The sequence below is a fragment of the Wolffia australiana genome, chromosome 9 (assembly GCF_029677425.1).
Source record: "Wolffia australiana isolate 7733 chromosome 9, ASM2967742v1".
Taxonomy (NCBI): Eukaryota; Viridiplantae; Streptophyta; class Magnoliopsida; order Alismatales; family Araceae; genus Wolffia; species Wolffia australiana.
The window spans coordinates 16,301,273-16,309,417 of NC_135843.1; positions in this window are offsets into that span (position 1 = coordinate 16,301,273).

The following is an 8,145-nucleotide window of genomic DNA, read 5'->3' on the forward strand; positions in this document are numbered from 1 at the left end:
GCTTGTGGACGCACATCTATTGGCATATCTGTCATAATCACTAACAGTATTTTGTTCACCACTCCACTCCATTCAACCCGACTGCCATTAACTGTCACCCAAGGTTTCCAAACGACTAGCTAAGGTATTTATTTAGAATTATCTACTATTTGTTACTATAGAATTCCCTTAACATTTGCTGAGATTATTTTATTTTGTTAACAAAATAGGTTAAATATGAGAAATATTTTGTTATCTTCTTAAAGTTATTCTAAATTAATTCCATCAATTTTATTTTAATTATGTTTAATTCCAAAAGATATATAAAAATTTTAAAAGAGAAGCATTACATAAAGCTATGTTAAAAACATGCTTCATATTTTAAGATTATAAAATGGTATAACACAACTTTAAAGTTTCATTATAAAAAAATGCTTCATATTTTAAAGTTTTGTTATGTTGATAGTTTTAGGTCCTATTTCCTTGATTTGGATGAAACTGAAGGGATTTCAGCAACATAAGACTTTGAACAGAATCAAAACAATATTTAAAACCTAATGATGTGCATGAATCAGATCTGTGATTTCTTGGTTGCTCGATTTAGTGGAGTTGAGCCGCTCAAGTGTGCTTCATCCAGATGTATCCACTATCATTATTACATTGTTCAGGTCACATCAGTAATGGAGAGGTACAAAAGGGGAGAAGGGAGAATAAGGGTAGTGCATTAAGCTATCATGGCCTGGATGAATTTAGTTCAGGCCCTTCCCCCTATTTATACTGATTGGAAAATTTTCATAAAACCCTTAAACTTTAAGTATAACTTTTTTGTCTAAACACTATTTGCATGTGATCCTCGCGTCTAATGTGTCATTCTAATTAAAGACTTTTATGGCCCAATAACCTTCAAATTAATGACCTAGATCAGCAAATAAATTAATTAATCATGGATCAATTTAACCCGCTTGATCAATTGTGTTTCTAGCCTACAGGGTTTCAAGCTACACATCGTGATCTAGAAGATATAAAAGGAGTGTATTGCCTCCCTCATGGAACATTTTTGTTATTAGTTACTATGCACGTGTAGTCCCTCATCTGCTTTATGATCTTATGATGACGTAGAGTATAGTCAATTGTCAAACCCTAATCAGTCATCCAAGTTAGTGTTGATAGGTTCATAAATTATTTAAGAGTTTTTCTCCGATATTCTACTACCTTGGCCAACAACTCCATCACATTGTCTTCCTTAAATTGTCTCCTCTTATACAGAAAGCATATGATTCCATCTTTAAATTCTCAAATTTTTCTTCACGAATTTTTTTGCACCCAAACTAAGACTATTATGAATTCCATGGTCAAGAACTATTAGGTCATTGTTAAGTTGCAATCGTTCATCCATAGGACGTCTTTAGAGTCTTAAGTTTAAGGATCACATACAAAATTTTGATGTGAATCAACTTGAATAGCAGTTGGATATAATACCATTAAGTGATTTATAAGGACAGTCAAATATTTCCGCAAAGAGTACATACTACATAATCTGAGTGTATCCACACTAATGATTACAAGATTGGTAGTACTTATCATATGAGTGAGACTATGTAGTGTTTTTATAAATGGATACTTTGGTATCATTCTCAAATATCTTTCTAATATGAATATTTAGATCACATGCTTGCATATTAGTGATATCCACATTATGATCTCATCATAATTCACTAAGTTAGATTATGTATTCATGGACTTCAAATTAAAAATCACCAATGCATTATGATGAATAGATTGTATTAATAAACAATGGGCGAGATTTATTGTAGGCCACATATATTTAAAAAAAAGGTAAAACACCAAATAAAATTACCATATATGTATTATTTACTCAAATGTGATTTCAATAATCCTAAAGTTACTTTTTTGTAAAAAGGTGCCCAAGTGGATTGATCTCTTGCTAGTTTATATAAAGAGGCACTGCATTATAATATATGATTGGGACTAGTTTATATATAAATTTTTTCATCAAAATCAAGTTAGATAGCTATCTTATGCATATATCAATGCACCTCTAGTATTTCATAAAAGTATAACTTTTGTTAAATTTATTGTTATGGGTCATGAAAAAGGATTTAGATAAAAATTACCCATGTTCATCCTATAGCCACGAATCTGAAACACCTTTATTTGTACTCAGACTTTTGATAGAGATCATTTTTTTAAAAATCTGATTTCTATAGTAAAAAATCGGCGCCAACTATGATTGATACCAAGGTTTTTGTAATGCTAGGGTTTCAGCAATAAGCAATTCTTCCAAAGGCCTCAATCAATGTAGCTTGCACATATTTGTGATTCTAAAGTCTACTTAGGTTGAGATATTCATTATTCGAATTAATGTACTCACAGATTTGATTCATATTTACGTTATAACAAGTTTCTAACAGGAAAAGCTCATACCAGATTTTAAGATAAATAAAGGAAACAATTTAGAAGAGGAAAAATGAACACTATTTTACATGAAATAATATAACAATATATTTATGTTTTAATTGAAGGAAAATAAATTAATGTTTTTTTCTTTTGTTTTTGAATCTTGAGAAAGGAATTGAAATAAGGAGAATGAAGCCCCTTTTGTCCAATTTTTAGTATATTTGTATATCATGAGTACAAATAGTAAATGCTTGGTATTGGAGTTTTGATCGTTAACAAAAAAATTCAGTGTTCAATCTATGAAATTAGTAAAAGGAGCAAGGAATTAATTCCATGCACATTGAAATGATAGAATAAGATTACATAAAAAGTGTACTTCAAATTTTTGTTTATGAACATCTGATCATATCTCTTATTGGACCAATGAGACATTAATGCCTTCATGTAGTCATCCATCTAAATGTCTAATGGCTGATGAGTAGGGATGAAATGAATGACGATCCTGTTGGGTTCTGGTGCTCTTGGTTCAATCATTGAAAATAGGTTTTTCTATGAAGCTGAAGCGATTATAATCCATTCATAATCGATCCTTAAAATCAACACATCATATGTACCTTGTGGGGAACTTAATCCACCCTTGACTTGCTCACTGTAAAACTTTTCTAAAGCCGTTTATGTGCCCGACTCTAGAAGTATGCACACGATCACGTTGCTCTTGAATCTCAACTTCTTCTTCTCCACTTCTTCTCTAACTCTTCTTGAAAATCTTCAAGATCTTCCAACCATGAAGACTATCTCCTTTGGTTTAGTGAATAAATGCTCAGAGTGAAGAAAAGGGGGTCCAGCTTTGGCTGGCCTGGGTGCCTAAATTGGTGGCCCCTTCCCTTTTTATATTTTACTTACATTTTTTCTCAATACCAATCAAGTGAAATATATTCACCAATATCCCTATGATCTTATATGTGTGACCCTCTAGATCCATGTTTCGTCCTAATTAATAACTTTAGTGGCCAAAAATAATTAATTAAATGTATCAACATATATATTAATTAAGGATTGATTTAACTTAATCGTTAGGTTAAGTTTTAAGCTTATGGGGTGACAAGCTACAGCTCATGCTCTAGAAGATACCGAGTAGTGTTTGAACTCTTTCATGAACCTTTACTGTCATCCGTTATTGTATATTTAATAATCTTTCATCTGCACAACACTCCAAATGACTTAGGGTATGGTTGATTATCAAAACCTAATCCGTCATTTGATTAATATTGATGCATAAAGGGTAATATTGGATAATGCCTTCTTTAATATCCTCACTACGCTGGCTAGGGATTTTCTACATCTTTTTCCTTGAGTCAATCTCCTCTTATACCGGGGAGGGGGGGGGGATGATCCTGTCTTGACTACTAAATCATCAACGTAGGCTTCTTCCTACATCTAAGCTATGACTTGTTTGAATCTCGTGGTTAGAGATTCTTAAGTCGTTGTCAAAATGTAGTCGTCCATCCATGAGATGTCCATGGTTCCTCATATGAATAGACCACTTATATAACCATGACATAAATCAACTTGATTGATGTTTAGGTCTAATAACATTTAAGGATTCTTCGGATCAATTCAGTGAACTATTGCTCCAAAGAACATCCATTATTCGTCCGTAGAGTCGCCACACTAATAGCCACAATATCAACTACGCTTATCATACAAGTAGGATCTGATAGTGTTATTCTATTTCAATAAATTCGATGTCTAGCTCGACCATCCATAAAATATGAATAATTAGAATACATGTTTAAAGACTAACAATCATTGTATTATGATCTCATCATGATTCACAAGGTCATTGCACATATTCATGGACTTCATTATGAATATTAATGAGCTTATATTTAATTCAATGAGCGAAAATAAAAACATGGTGGTGTGGTTTGGCTTGATGGCCACATATTATCCATCAGATCCCTCACCCTCTCCCTCTCTCTGTATTTCTATATTTACTTATCTTTTCGTCTATTGTAGGTTTGTCCTTTTCTATTGTTTATCATGTGTCATCATGGACCAATAAGAGATAAATGTCTTCATACAGTTATCCGTCCAAGCATGTGACAAATCATGGATGAGGGGTTGGGATGACAAGAAGACACTTTTGATGGAAATATATATAGTTGACAAGCCAATCTTTGCATCGAGTAGGAGTCAGAACGCCCCTGGCATCCTACGATGGTTCGCGGTAGGAGTCCTGGTTGACTAGTCAACTCGGCCGACAACCGCGTTCGTGAGAGGCACGGACAAGAATATTCGAGATCGCGTCTGGGACTCAGTCGTTCCTCCTCTCCCGTGGCTATTCCCGATCCTTGGTCATCCTTTGGCACGCTTGGACGCGTTCAGCGGTGAACAACCGTATTAGTGTCATTGCATTGGATCCCTGGTGGCTCTCCCATCCTCTCATGGAAATCTCTGTTGGGTTCGATGCTTTGGTTCATCCATGAAAAACATGTTCCATGGATGCGGAAGCGTGGTCGATCGATTCTCAATAGATCTTTAAAACAAAACATTGCAAGTACCTTTTGAGGAACTCGTTCCACCCTTGACTTTGCCACTCCGAGATCGTTCTGAAGCCGTTCACGCGTCTGGCCTCTAGAAGTGTCCACGGGATCACTCGGCGCTTGGATCTCCACGTCTTCTTCTTCAACTCTTCTTGAAAATGTAGAAGATCTCCTCACCATGAAGACACTCTTCCTTGGATGAGAAGAGAAGAGAGTGGAGAGGGGAGAGGCTCTCAAATTAGGCTTGCATGGGTGCTTCAAATGAGACCCCTTTCCCTTTTTATATTTCACTTACGATTTTTCTTAAAAACCCTCTAAAGTAAAATATATCCACCAATGCCCTTTATGACCTTGTGTGTGTGACCCTTTAGGCCCATGTATCATTCTAGTTATCAACTTTAATGGCCCAATAACATTTATTGACCAACCTTATTAATTAACTATATCAACATATAGATTAATTAAATAGGGATCGATTTAACCCAATTGATAGGTTAAGTTTCCAGCCCGTGGGGTGCCAAGATACACCTCGTGCTCTAGAAGATACCGAGTAGTCTCGAACTCTCTCATGGAACCTTTGCTGTCATCGGTTACCATATATACAAAATCCATCATCCGCGCAAGACTCTCGAACAACTTAGAGCATCGTTTATCGTCAAACCCTAGTCCGTCATTCGATTAGTACCGATGCCTAACGGGGATCATTGGAGAACGCCTTCTCCAATATCCTCACTACCCTGGCCAGGGATTTTTCTGCATCGTCTTCCTTGAGTCAATCTCCTCTTATACCGAGGGTGGATGATCCCATCTTAACCACTCAATCATCTCCGTAAGCTTCTTACTACATCCGATCCATAACTTATTTGAATCCCATGATTAGAGGCTCATAAGTCATAGTCAAAATATATGCACCCACTCACGAGTTGTCCTTGGTGTCTCAGGTCAGTGGATCACTTATACAACTGTGACTTGAATCAACCTGATTGACATTTAGGTATAATACCATTCAGGGATTCATACGGATCAATTCAGTGAACTCTTTCTCCAAAGAACACCCACTATCTGTCCTTAGTATCGCAACACTAATAGCCACAAGATCAGCTATATTTATCGAATAAGTAGGATCAGCTAGTGTTATTCTATCCGGATAATTCGATTTCGTCTCAACTATCCATCGAGTAGGAATATTTAGAATACATGTTTAAAAACTAGTTGTCATTGTATTATGATCTCATCATAATTCACTAAGTCATCGCACGTATTCATGGACTTTATTATAAACATCACACAGAATAATAATGAACGTAAATATTTTATTCAATGGACTTAAATAAACATGGTAGTGTGATTGGCTTGACGGTCACATAATGTCCATCACTCCCATCCCGAGGGGAGTTGGGTTACGGTTTCCGGACGCCTCCTAATCAATAACTGCACCAAGCAATGCCTTGCGCCTGTCACGGACAAGGATTTAGACTCCAACCGACGCCTTCTGATCAGGAACTGCACTAAGCAACGCCTTGTGCCTTCCACGGACAACGACTCAGATGCCAACTGTCCTCACACACCCTCTACTTGACCGATTTACTTGGTTGAGGCAGAACTTCATTCGATGTGCCGAGCCACTGAGTCCGTGTGATGTCGCATGCACAAAAGCTCGCCACTGCTACTAGGTCGCGATCGCCACCCGACTCGAGACGCACTCTCCGCACCAGGATGCGAGGCTCGAGCTGAGTAGCCCCTCCTTCGGGCGCTCTCTCGTCTTCACGATTCCTCTGACCTTTTTTAGCGTTCCAGTGATGAGGTACGCCGTCTTCTCCCCTCGCTTGTTTATTTACTTTTTGTAGTATATTTTTGTCTTGACTCCACCGCGCTTGGGCTAGGTAAGTGAGAGAGGCTCTGAGAGATAAACTACGATGTATTTGAGTGTCATACGTCAGACGAGACCTTCCGTTACGTGCGAGCCCTACATATTGATTTCGTCCGGTCGTAGACGCCTTCGTTGCTCCAACGAGGTTCGAAAGGCCACCATCACCGCCACCAGGTGACCCATCCAAGCTTGGTGCTCGGCGCCTCCCTCGAGTCGGAGCATGCACATACGATATGTAGGACACCCATTCATCATGTCGTAGTTACATAACCCGTGAGAGTTGCATCCGTCGGACGACAACACCGTCGACGTTCGATACCACCATCCCTTATCGATCATACTAGGTGCCGATCGGACAACATCCTAGATGACGTCCGAAATCAACTTCGTTTCATGATTTTATTGATGCCGTATGATTTCGCAAATGTCTTTCGTTGCGTATCGTTATGATATCTTCATCCATGTCAAGGCATCTAGAACCCAACAACTTTTTCATCCGACCTTAGACCTTAATTAAGGGTTGTTCGATTGACGAGAGAGGATCGACCGATACAATAATCTTTGAAAGATGTCATACAATAATTAGTCCAGGTGTGCGATGGTTAACGGATGGCAAATGACAATTGATTAAAAATAGATGATGATATATCATCCGTCGTCTATCATAATTCCAGGCTATCTGGTTGACAAGAGAGGAGCAACCAAGACAGCGATATCTGACAGATTTCAAACATTAGTGTGTGTGAGTGTGTGATATATGATGGTTTGAGAAGAAATGGATCATGATCCATCATTTGTCCTCTCATCCTAATTGTGGGGCGTCCAGTTGGCGAGAGAGGAACGACTGAGACAATGATCTCAGACGAATGACATACAATCATCCATCTAGATTTGTGATAGATGACATGTTGGGACGTAACAGATGACAATCATTATGTGTCCTCTAACGCGTTGTGGGATGTTCAATTGACAAGAGAGAAGAGATCTAGACAATGATCTCTGATACAGATGTGTGAAAGATGACATATGATAGGTCAGCACAAAATGGATGGCAATCACTTGGTGGTCCTCCAAATGTAATTGTGGACTGTCCAATTGACAAGAGAGGAGTGATTGAGACAACAATCTCTAATCTTGATGTGTGATGAATGACAAATGACTAGTAGGGACAAGACAGATAATGTTCTATCATCCTATCCGTCATATGTCCTTTTATCCTAATTGTGGTTTGTCCGATTGACAAGAGGGGAGCGATTGAGACAAAAAATTTCTATCCAAATGAGTGATGAAGGACAGATGACGGGTCGGGACAAAACATTTGGCATACTGTCA